This window comes from Armigeres subalbatus, chromosome 3, assembly GCF_024139115.2.
Source record: "Armigeres subalbatus isolate Guangzhou_Male chromosome 3, GZ_Asu_2, whole genome shotgun sequence".
Taxonomy (NCBI): Eukaryota; Metazoa; Arthropoda; class Insecta; order Diptera; family Culicidae; genus Armigeres; species Armigeres subalbatus.
In genome coordinates, this window is record NC_085141.1 from 410,784,521 (window position 1) to 410,796,674 (window position 12,154).

At 38.8% G+C, this 12,154-nt stretch overlaps 1 protein-coding gene across 4 annotated transcripts in view; it reads left to right on the forward strand.

The window, feature by feature from the left end:
* Positions 1–12,154, forward strand: part of LOC134227175 (calpain-11-like) — a 346,875-nt gene that overhangs the window by 153,170 nt on the left and 181,551 nt on the right. The gene's annotated exons all lie outside the window — the stretch shown is intronic.

A 12,154-nucleotide genomic window follows, 5' to 3' on the forward strand; every position in this document is an offset into this window, starting at 1 on the left:
TAAAAAAAATGAAATGCTCCATAAACTTATACAAAATGTAATCTTAGCCTACAAGCAATTCAAAGCATTGTTGAAGAAATTGTGCACCAGACTGCTCATAGACAAACAGACGTCCCATTCAACTACACGTCGCATAAACATGCTTGACGATACGAATTTCATTAAAATCACATTGCATATAATGCTAATAGGTTTATTCATCAATTTCCCTGCATAACCACAAAAGATATCTTAGTTACAAGATAAATATTGTCGCTTCGGTTCCCTTTGTTCTGCTGTCCGAAACATGTTGGGTACCGAACTGTCAAATTGTATGTATTTTTCCTTCATTGACATTTAGCACCCTATCCTCGCCAGCAAAAGATGTTCCGGACAGCCACGACAGCGACAATTTTTATCTTGTAACTTGAATATCTCTTATAACCACCCACGGCTTGAGGAACTCGAAATTGTCGAAATCTGCGCTTACAAAATTTTCTAAAGAGCATTTTCAATTGTTTACGGTACATTTTTTTTCGTTTTTACGGTACACTTTTCAAATGTTTACGGTGCATTTTATATATTTCAAAGTAATTTGTTCAATAATCTAAGGAAAAATGATCAGTTTTTTAAGGAGCATTTTTCAATTGTTTAAGGATAATTTCATCTGTTTTAATGGACAATTTTTGGGCTGCCTTTCCACTATTAGTCTATCCCTTGAAAAATGAAGCTTATCTATAAACAAAAGATTTAAATTTAAGTTCAGGATTATGGAGATTCAAACCTCCTTTTTCCTTCGGAAATGTTATTTAATTGAAGGCCACCACAAGTGGATGTCCCTGCCAAATAAATTGACGAACAAGTTGAACTATTTTTTACAAGTATTTGATACCATTGCACTATGGTCCAGGATACAGATTTACGCGGAAAGGTGCATTTTACGCCAAAACTATATTTTTTTGAAAAAAAAACTGTTGTTCTACAAAATTGCTCGAAATAGTAAGGCCATCATTATGGTGCTACCAAAAAATCGAAATACTGACATGTTATGTTCTACAAAGTTGTAGCGCAGCTTATTCCAATAAATTCTGCTGAAAAGGCTTTTTCTGTAGCTGTCAATTTGGCTGATTTAGAGCAATTTTACCTAATTGGATTATGGTGTACCTAAAAAACAGTATCTTTGATCTACCACGTTTTTCTGTCAGAATTACATTTTTTCGGTTAGGGCAGACCAAAAAAATATGTTTACACGGCATTTGAAAGAGCAATTGGAAATATATTTTTCCAGTTTTACCAGTTTTACTAAAATCATGTTTTTTCAAGTAAATTGATGTAACTCGACAATGGAAGAAGATACAGACGATATTCTTACAGCAAAACACGCGTTTTGAAATGCCCCAAAAGTCTTCAGAAGGTGACATTCGTGAAGAATGAAAAATAATGCACGTCCAAATTGCAAAGTCGGCTCGATTTTTTCAACCAAATAACTGGAATTGCCTATTCTCAAGGGGCAATAACCCGCAATGTTCCGCAATAGTATTTAAATGATAAAAAAGCGAGCGGAAAAAAGGATACATAGTATTTTGTGTATTCTGTTAGCATATCCTCAGTTAATGAGGTGCAAGAAAAAATGTTAAACGACCTGTTTAGTCGAAGAATTATCTTGGTCATATCATTTGTACGGTGAATCTACATTTTCTGCCATTTAACCCGTTCGACAAACGACATTTGTTGGATTGTAATACCAACTTGGTCAAATTACATTTTCGGCCTTATGACCCGTTAGGAAAAATTACATTTTCCAGCCAAATGGAGTTCGACCTCTTCGCAATTCAGTGCAAATTGACTTAAATATAATCACTTTTCAACCAAAATACGTACAATTAGGAATTAAAACTTTAGTTTGAGTATTTTGTCTTATGATGTTGATTTCCATCCATCCTAATTACATAATCGATTACTATAGCTTTCTATGTTTTCTATTGAGTAACAGTCATAGTTGGTAGCTTTGATTGAAAAAGCCTTCAGTTAAGCCTGTAGCTCATTATTGTAGAGCCCTTCAACCTCACAACCAATCAGTTATGATGGCTCGGTTCTTACCAACAACACTCAGGAGTGAAATCGATTTTATAAAATTGATCCCACTCGTCGCCGGCAGCAGCAATAAATTTCACTTTCTTAATCCCCGAATCTCTACTCCCCCGAAAACATCCTACAATAGGTGTCGATTTCAAGCGATCTCCATAAAACCAAGGACGCTTGAACAATCAATCCGATTCCAATAACCATAAGCAATCGTTGTTTATTAGAAATCCCTGAAACCGTACCGATATAATCTCCTACCGCCATTCAGTTTCAAACAGTTATAAGCTGGTGGCACCAAACCGACACAAAGTGTACGTCTTTATCTTAATTGCTGCTTATGTGGGCAGCCGCAATCGAATGAAATTCATTGGCGCGCTATTCGCTCTTAAGACCCACAAATGGAATAGGCCTAGACAGCGCGCAGACGACTATCGTTCCTCATTGGGCGCTTCAAGCTGACAGGCGGATGTTCGAGAGGAAAACTTGAACGCTAAATTATGCCGGATTAAAATAATGAAATTAAGAGTAATCAACTCAATGAGGTATCTCTGCTTCCGTCCATAATTGAATTGAAACGAATTCAATCAAGGTGTATACAAACATATTAGAGGATGATTTTTTATTATCTGCAGTTTTCCTTTTAAGATGTGGGAGATGTGAACTATTGAACTTTTTCGAGGTTGTATACTTTTTTTCAGGTTTAGAGAGAGTATAACTTTCGCTTAAAGTAACCACTCTTAACTTCTTGTTTCGAATTTAATTATGGTCTCAGTTTAGTTCGCTTTCCAGATTAAACTAAATCAGTTGAGGTATGTTACCAATGGTTTTGATAATATAATTGGAATGACGACACTAAAAGCAGGCATATCGCCAGCATTTAACAGAAATTGGGATCGGCTTATTGGGAAATACGCATCGTGTTCCTTTCCGATCGACGTGGACGTCGATGTCGTACGTATGTCTGATCTAATCCATATTTGTAAATGGTTGACCTATAGAGATGGGAGATTGAATGGGGAAAATCCAATTACATTCCTCGGTGGTTTCCAATCCTGCCAATCCAGCGGCTATGGGTGCCCAAAATGGTAAAGGCTATTTAGCAAGTCGATATCGTTCAACCTCTGGCCATCGGTATGCCATGGTGCGGTAGCGTTGAGAGTGCGTTGAGATAGCCTTAATGGGTTGCTGCACGAATGGATCGAATCATTACATTGAATAGAAGATAATCTGGTTTGAAATTGTTCTCCGTTCAGAGCAAAATGATTTAAAATGAATATGACTATAACTGAACAAGATTTTGAAATTGCTAGCTATACTTCATGGAGGGATAAACTTTAGTCTTTTAAAGATCCTTCGGCAATTTTTATCTGCGAACACCGAATTGGCGAATTTTTTTTTTATATCTTTATTAAAGAGATTTTCAGCCCTAGGCTGGCTCATCTCTCGAATTGGCGAAATGTTAAAACCAATAAATTAGATTGAAATAAGTTATGCCTCCAAGTTGACATAGTTACTCAAGACATAGAACATCATTAAGCTTGCACAATGCAGCAAACAATTTAATGCAATTGCAAATTAACATGATCGTTTCTCGGTAAACATATGCACATCGATTAGAACTGCTTCAAATACATAATAAATTGCATTACTTTTCATTTGATGTTCCGGAAGAAGCAAGGCAGCAGAAACTTTAAAAGTTGGCCAAGAAAACATGATTTGGCAAGCGATTCGCGCATGTGGCGAACGAAGTGCGCCATTCGTGACTGCGGGCCGTGGAGATCTGCCTCAGGGAGTGTCTACCCTAGTAACACATTTCGAACCGATTTAGTTGCGGTAACTCTTATATGACACGATTCAGTTGTATATGAGTCATTTAAACTTGTTTATGGCAAGTGTGCTGCTTGGGTACAGAAGCGTCTGCTTCTATTGTCATCTGGTCGGATCTGACTTCGTGCCACTATTCAAATGATGTCCTAGAGTGATACGAAACCAACGAGGTCACTTTCGTACCCAAGGGCAAGAATCATAGTTGAGGTCGGAATACGTATCTGTAAAGATAACAAAACGTAGTGGAATTAATTGGAAAATACTAAACTCGTCTTAGACAGTTGAATACGTTCCACTAAAAGAGCTTAAATATTTTTTCCAACAATACTTGTTCAGAACTAATTGGCTGGGAAATATACTTTCATGCAACATCTAGGCTTTCATTGATATTTGCCTTCCTGAGCAAAGGCTTCTACTGTTCGAAGCGTCTTAGCCCACTTCACGAGGACAATTGGGTACAATTTTTCTTATTTATTTTATTGGTTGGTTGGATGCGCGTTATTGGTTGGATGCGCGGCTACAAAGCAATACCATGATGAGGGTGGCCGGGTTCGATTCCCGGTGTCGGTCTAGGCAATTTTCGGCTTGGAAATTGTCTCGACTTCCCTGGGCATAAAAGTATCATCGTGTTAGCCTCATGATATACGAATGCAGAAATATTAACTTGTTTGTTTCCCTTTTAAGACCATCTCTGTCCAGAAGAAAAGGAATGAAATCTTCCCTAGTCTTGTTGAAAGATTGAAGTTCCTTTTCTAATGTTTTAAACCACGTGTCGCATGGGTGGCAGGTTCTTTTAGGTCTTGACAGTTGAAGATAGTATGCAGCTTGTAGAAGATGATTATTTTCTCATCTCATGATATGCTCCCCGTACAAAATTCTGTATATTTTTACCTTTTTTCCTATTGTTCTCTTTGAAAGCAGTTTTTTGTCGACACGCTTTCCGTCCCACTGTAAGCTTTGTACCATTTCTGTGTAGTTTTCCTTTCGAAATGACGTAGAGTTCTTCTGTTCCTAGCGGTAAGAGCTGTGGCGTTCAGACCGAACACTACTGTGGGCACCACTACGGATGCGTAAATTCGTTTGGCGATCGACCATGGTGGTTTGTTTTTTAGAAGGAATGGGAGAATCATTTTTCCCACTTTCGTTCCCTGAAGGCACCTTTTCCTTACATTCTCCGGACGATTGAGAATTGACGTAAGGTATGTCCCAAGTACCTAACGATAGGACGTGCTTTCATTTCTATGTTTGCGATGCTGAAGGCTTCTTCAATCGCTGACTTTGTGGATTTAGGATCTCGGACTAAAAGCTCCGATTTCCCAAGATGTATCACGAGTCCTACCTCCTCTAATAGCTGCTTTAGGGCTGTGCTAATTTCGTTGAGCAACTTGCAACATTGCAGATGATAAGAATAGTTTCAGAGAGCGCCCTATTGCTAACGATATCTCCGGGAACTTTTTCTTTAGCTTGCATAGAACGTGGTGCATCAGGATGGTGAAGAGACGCGGGGATAGTGGACAGCCTTGATTTACACCTTTACTTTTGTTAACTCTAGGGATCTTTCGATTTCTCCAGCGTAAAAATGATCTCTCTTTAAGTCCAAGCTCAATAATCCTATTAATTATGAAATTGAGAACTTTCATGAATACTAACGCTTCTATCAACGCTGGCTGGTCCACATTATCGAATGCTTGTTTTAAATCCAGTGAAAAGTGTATAAATCCATTCCTTCGTTCCAGTATTCCTCCATAATTCTTTTTGCTGTAAATATGTGCAGACCATGGTCTTCTACGCTTCGATTAGACAAAAATGCCGCCTGGTATGACGGAATTTCTTCAATCAAATCATCCAGCTTTTTTAGCATGAAATCCGTTACTTCTTTAGGGAATGCTTTTTTTTGGTATCGGGATTTGAGTTGTTTCCAAAATATCGGAGGGGGCCTTGTTGGATATCCGGATTTTTGCTATGATTTTACGTAACTCCTCTAGAAACTCGTCCGGTGCTCCTTTCAGTAATTCAACGTTTATTTCGTCTGGTCCTGGTGAAGTCCCATTTCTGAAATGGTGTACGATTGTCCTAATATCCTCGAGCGATGGCGGATGGATTAGTTCACCGTTTTCTGGTAGCAGTTTTAAATGTTGATTGTCGACCACTGAAGCATACACAGACTGTAGCCAATCGTATTGATTTACACAGTTGGCACGAGGTTGCAGACCCGACGAACTTCTTTTCGCCTAAAAACGATTTATTCTTTGACTAGTTATGCAGAGTAATGCAGATATTTCTGGTTCATTCGTATGGGAGCCCCCCTTTCCAAAAAGGGGAGGGGTCTCGAACCATCTTAAGAACCCGGCCCCAAAAACCTCTGCATACAAATTTTCACGCTGATCGATTCAGTAGTTTCTGAGTCTACAAGGGTCAGACAGACAGTACATGTTGATTGCGCGAACAGTAGCGACACTAGCGATCTTATAATTTTTAAACACTATTTATCCTTATAAGAATATTTCAACAACCTCATTCCCTCGCTGCTGCCGGTCTTGTTCCAGATTAACCTTTTGCCATTTTGAGTAAGCATATGCGGTATTTCGAAAAATTTCGTTTCAGGTGGTTCGAAACGAAATTCCGCGGAATTTCGCGGAATTTGAGCATGACGAAATCTGATTTCTTGATTTCGTTTCGTTTCGTAAAATTACAAAAATTTCGCTAGAGAAATCTAGCTTCTAACGAAATTTAATATTATAAAAATTTTGGCTGCGCCGCTGAACAAAATCGTTAAGTTGTTGACAAAACTTTAGGTTATTCAATTTTTACTATTAACGCTGACTACAGGGTGTTCAATAAGTTCGAATACAAATGTTTGATCATTGTGTTTGTAATGTAAGCCCAATGTACATATTCTGTATAAGTATTGGTGTCAGCGTTAGCGGTATGTATACGCTAACGGATGTGTATGGTGTTGACATTCTGTCACTTGCTGTTTGTTTATTACGCGCGGTGAAAATGAATTGGGGCATTGTAAACAGCATTTTTTGAAGGTCAAAATCATTGCGGTGTAATACAAAACTGAGATTTTGGGGAAGATTGATACCCCCAGTGGCCCGGTGATAAGACGGAGATCAGCCCTACATGTTCCAATAGGACGATAACCCTTTATACACGGAAAATGCGATTTAAGCCGTATATGGGGACAATTTCATCGACTTTTTGGACAAAACTTTGCGACCTCCCAGTTTCCCGGATTTGAACCCTCTTAACTTTCTTGTTTGGTCCTTTATTATGTTAAAGCTGTACAAATATACAAGGTCAGTAACTTGGACCAGTTCAAGACGTAATTCTCAAAATCTGGAACGAAATGCCCATGCAGACCGTGCGTGCCGCTTGCGATGGATTTCAGAAACGTTTGAAGCTCGTAAAGAAGTACAAAATAAAGGTCATTCCAGAAGAAATGTTACAAACGTTCCTTATAAACAATACTTTCAATGAAATGTAACCGGGAAAAGAAAGTGAATTGAAAGTGTATTCGAACTTACTGAACACCCTGTACATAACCCCATTCTTAGTCGACAAATACGTAAGTAGTTTTCTTCCATAAAACGTCTTCAGTGTTTCCATGATTTAAATTTTGTGATATTTTTTTTACTATTTGCACAATATGAATGCGGAATTGATCGTAGACGAGCTCGGTGGTCTAGTGGCTATCACTTCTGCATTATAAGCAGGAGGTCGTGGGTTCAATTCCAGGCTCGTCCCTTTCCTACTTTGTATTTCTGTCTTAGTTCTTTCTGTGTTTCACGTTATACCAAAACGATTCCTAATGTTATAATCTTCCACACAATCCCAAAACCTCCCGTGGCACCTATGAGAGGTCGTAGAGTTCTCTGCATCTTTCTTAAGTAGGTGTCCAACTAACCATCCTTCCCCTTCCTCAGCATTCTCGACTATTGGAGGGTGCATTAGTCCCAAGATCAATATATGTGGTAACGGATGAAAGTGATGCCACTCTCATAAAATAGTCTTGGCTTGTACCACCTACGAATTTGTGCGAATTGCTCAATGCTTATGCTAATATGAAAGCGGAATCGATCGTGTTGCTGCTGGTCATGGGACGGCAGCTAGTCCGGAAGAACGCGAAGTGAAAAAAATCTACCTCGCGTAGCAGAAATTTGTTCAACCAGTGTGCAATCGATCGTGTTGATGCTGATCACGCTAGCTAGTGTGGGAGAACGCGAAGTGATAAAACTATTGTCTGCATCGAAAAGCACAAAATTATTTAGTGCGGAATCGATCGTGTTGTAGAAGATTATTAAACGAAGCACATTGATCTTGCGTTGGATTGATTTGAAACACAGTTTTCGTCTTCTTGTTTTCAAAATAACTTCACTTACAATGAATATTTTGTTGCTCACCAAGGTATTTCACATGAATTACCTTCTCAACTAACCTACGATTCCTTTTCCGTAGCGCTCACGGAGATGCAGAGCATTCCTCGGTCTCTTAAAACAATGAGTGTTAAACTAATTCTCCTCTGCTAATCCTAAATTGACTATAAGCACGTGACCAGCATCGTTATTAGTCATGAATTGGAAACTCCGAAGCAAGTATACAATAAGATTACCTTTTTTGTATCCCAAGAATATTATTTAATTGGTGAGCTGTGCATATTTGCTGTTCCTCGGCCAATCATGATTAGCAACTACGATATGTACAGCTCTTCTTTGACTATTTGCACAATATGTGAGAAACATTGCAGATTTGTGGGCATTTCTAGATCTTCGCATAGAATTTGCAAACAAAAAATTCGGAATGGGTTGAAAGATCATTAAAATTGCTGAAAATTATTTACTTTTGATTGCATTCAGCACATACTGACCGTTACAGCTGTTTTTTATATGCCAAGGACACACACAATAGCTCAGTTTGTCGAGCGGATTGTATATAAGGTTATGGGTTTGTGAAATTCAATCTGGAATACATATCTTTGTGCATTTAAGAAAGGTGCACAGGATGCTTCTAGTGAGCAAATGTGTGCAATATATGTAGACGAAGAATAAGAAGGAATAAATTTTGGCAGATACGCTCTTTTCAAATGTTAATCTAGTAATATCAACTCTATATCTGCATATACGCCTGGCAGATGTGGATACATAATTAGGTATCCCACTAAATAAAAAAATAAATCTAAGCATTGACTAAGTCAGCATAATTACATAATTCTTAAGTGATCTAAGGTTTTAAACGAAATTTGAATCCGTATATGAAAAATCCCACAATTTCTTTATTTTTATATACTTACTGATATAAAATTGATCAGATTCGGGAGCACACGTTCCACGATGAATTCCTTTGAAAGCGGCACAAATGTGCCGCATATACAAATGGGTATTGCCTAATTGCCAATGGTATATGCGGCGAGAATGTGGCGATTTATCACAGATTGCCTCTTCAGTTATTATAACTCTTTTAGTCGCAAAACAGTTATTCGACTTGGAAAAAAGTTGAATCAGTGTTGCGTACATTATGTGAAAGCCAAGTCAATAAAAATTCCGCGGAAAAAAAAACAAAATTTCGTTTCGTTTCGAAAAATTTCGAATTAAATGATCCTTGATTTCGTATCGTTTCGAAGTCTCGAAAGAAATCTATATTTCGTTTCGTTTCGATCCGAATCAACATAGACATTTTAAATTTCATTTCGATTCGTTTCGTTTGGAAAAAGTGTGTTATCGCATACCCTTAATTTTGAGTCGTACGCGAACCACTTGAAGATCGTGTGCAGAACTCTAATTCGGTTCTACGCCGCACCAGTTGCACCCACCTGACTTGTGCTTCTTAAATCTCTACAGGTAGCAGCAGGATTTATAACTGGATCGCGCGCAAGGCTTATTTATAGACCCTTTTTTTCATTCAACGTTACAATCCCCGATCGCGCGATGTGGCCGAATAGTGAGAGAAATTGAGCGTTGATTTACGACATGATCTGGCAAATGTTAGAACATATCTCTGGTTTTTGTTCCGTTGGTGCAGTGCTGGGGAAGGCACACCTGTTTCGAGATAGGAAACTATGTCAGCTGTACCAGTATATGAGCAGTCGATTCTATGGTGCCGATAGTAACGGCAGCGAGGAGAAGTCGTTTTGTTCCCACCGTGTGGCGCTTTGTGCAGTATGAACTCACAGGAATGTGCAAATTTGTTCTGCCTATGAACACGAGAATCATTTACTCGATGTTGATATGCATAATGTAAGATTCAGCGATTTAGAGTTAGTCAACATAGTTGTACGTATTTAAAATATTTAAAGCCTTTTACATTCAAGAGTATGTTGGAAGCATATCCCGATAATGATAGTGAATGAAAGCATTGATTTCATGTCGTAGTATTTAGAAAGCTTTGATTGGTTTTTACGCAAACAAAAAAGAAATTGTATCTGAAAGATGATGATTATGATTATGATAATGATTTGACATAAACTTTTTTCTATACTAGCCTGAGGCACCCTAGAAAAAAAATTATGTCGAATTTCTCAAATGGACTGCACCTTTATTCCATTCCATTGGATATCCTGATGCTGTGGGAAAAATCCAATCGAAAGTGGTCAGCAGAAAGTTGGGGCAGCAGAGATGTCTCACACAGTTGGCGAAAATTCTGCTCTTTTATTTTTCACAATTTTTAACAATCTAATAAAACTTATTCAGTGAGTGCAATTATAAGATTTGGATTTTATATGTATATATATTATATTTGGGTTTTCGAAATGTCACTTCCATCTGTCAAAATAATACACGCGAGAGACACGCGGGCGCGTGTATTACACGCCGGCGTATTTGCTGTGCGCGCGCCCGCATGTATTTCGTGTGCACCATTTTGTCAGATTGAAATAACATTTCGAAAACTCAAATCGGCATCAACATTTCAAAAGGGCGTAACTGCTTTTGTAAACAAGAGCTTCTCACGTCTCTGGTGGGCTAATTTGTGCTCACCCACGCAATCCAGCACCATTAAATAAAAGAAGAGGATTCGATGCTTCCTTCAGTGGTATTGGATTGCGCCGGTGGGCTCAAATTAACCCACCAGCGGCGTGAGGAGCTCTTGTTTACAAAAGCAGTTACGCCCTTTTGAAATGTTGATGCCGAAATATCCATTTATTAGATGCAGTTACTGAACAATGGGTAGTACCAAACCATTTCGTAAAATAGTTTATATGAGCAAAGTTCCCACCGGGGTTGATTAGGAGCAGTTCACAAATTATGTAACACTGTAGGGAGAGGGACCAATCGTTATGGTTTAAAGAAAGTCTTCTATACAAAAAGTGTTACGATGGTAAGGAAGGGGGTCTGAAACTGCCAAAATTCGCGTTACGTAATTTGTGAACGGCCGATCTTCCCGGTTAGAAGAGTGAGTGAACCATGATGGAGGGTTAGAGAGAGAAATATGTGTAGCAGATAACGACGGCACGAAAAGGCAGATAAGCACTATCAAACTGAGATGGAGGACATCACCCTAGAACAGTGGTACATTTGGCCGAATAGGACTTTGGCTGAATTGGAACTTTGGCCGAAAGGGTCATATGGCCGAATAGGTCATTTGGTCGAATAGTAGTGAGACGTCTCACTTCTCACTTCGCATTACGCATTACGAGAAATGAGGAGTGAGAATTGAGACGTCTCACTTCTTACTGCTCATTTCTCACTTCCCACTGTGGGGCGTGGGAAAGTGAATAGTGGGACGTTTCACGTCCCCCTTCGCACTATTCACTTTTCACTGTGAGAAGTGGGCAATAAGTAGTGAGAAGTGAGACGTTTCACTTTTCACACCTCATTTTTCACTTTTCAAATAACCTATTCGGCCAAATGGCTAAACTTCCTATTCGGCCAAATGTTCGATTCGGCAAAATGTCCTATTTGGGTTTCGGCATAATGATTTGTTCGGCCTATTGGCATTCAGCCGAATGGGTTTCGACCAAAGGATATACCCCGTTAGGCATAAATACGATAGGCATAATGGACGTTAGGCATAACAAACGTTAGGCATAATGGACGTTAGTTATACAATGATCCAAAGAACAGCCTTTGACATGAAGAAGGCAGAATTATGCTAAACATCCATTATGCCTAAAGTATATTATGCGTAACATGCGTTATGCCTAACGTCCATTATGCCTAACGTACCTATGCCTAACGTAACAGACCCCGGCGAAAGACCCTTCCCCTATATTGTTATGATCAAGTTATACGTAGTGATTTTTACACCAATATTCGTTTTAATATGC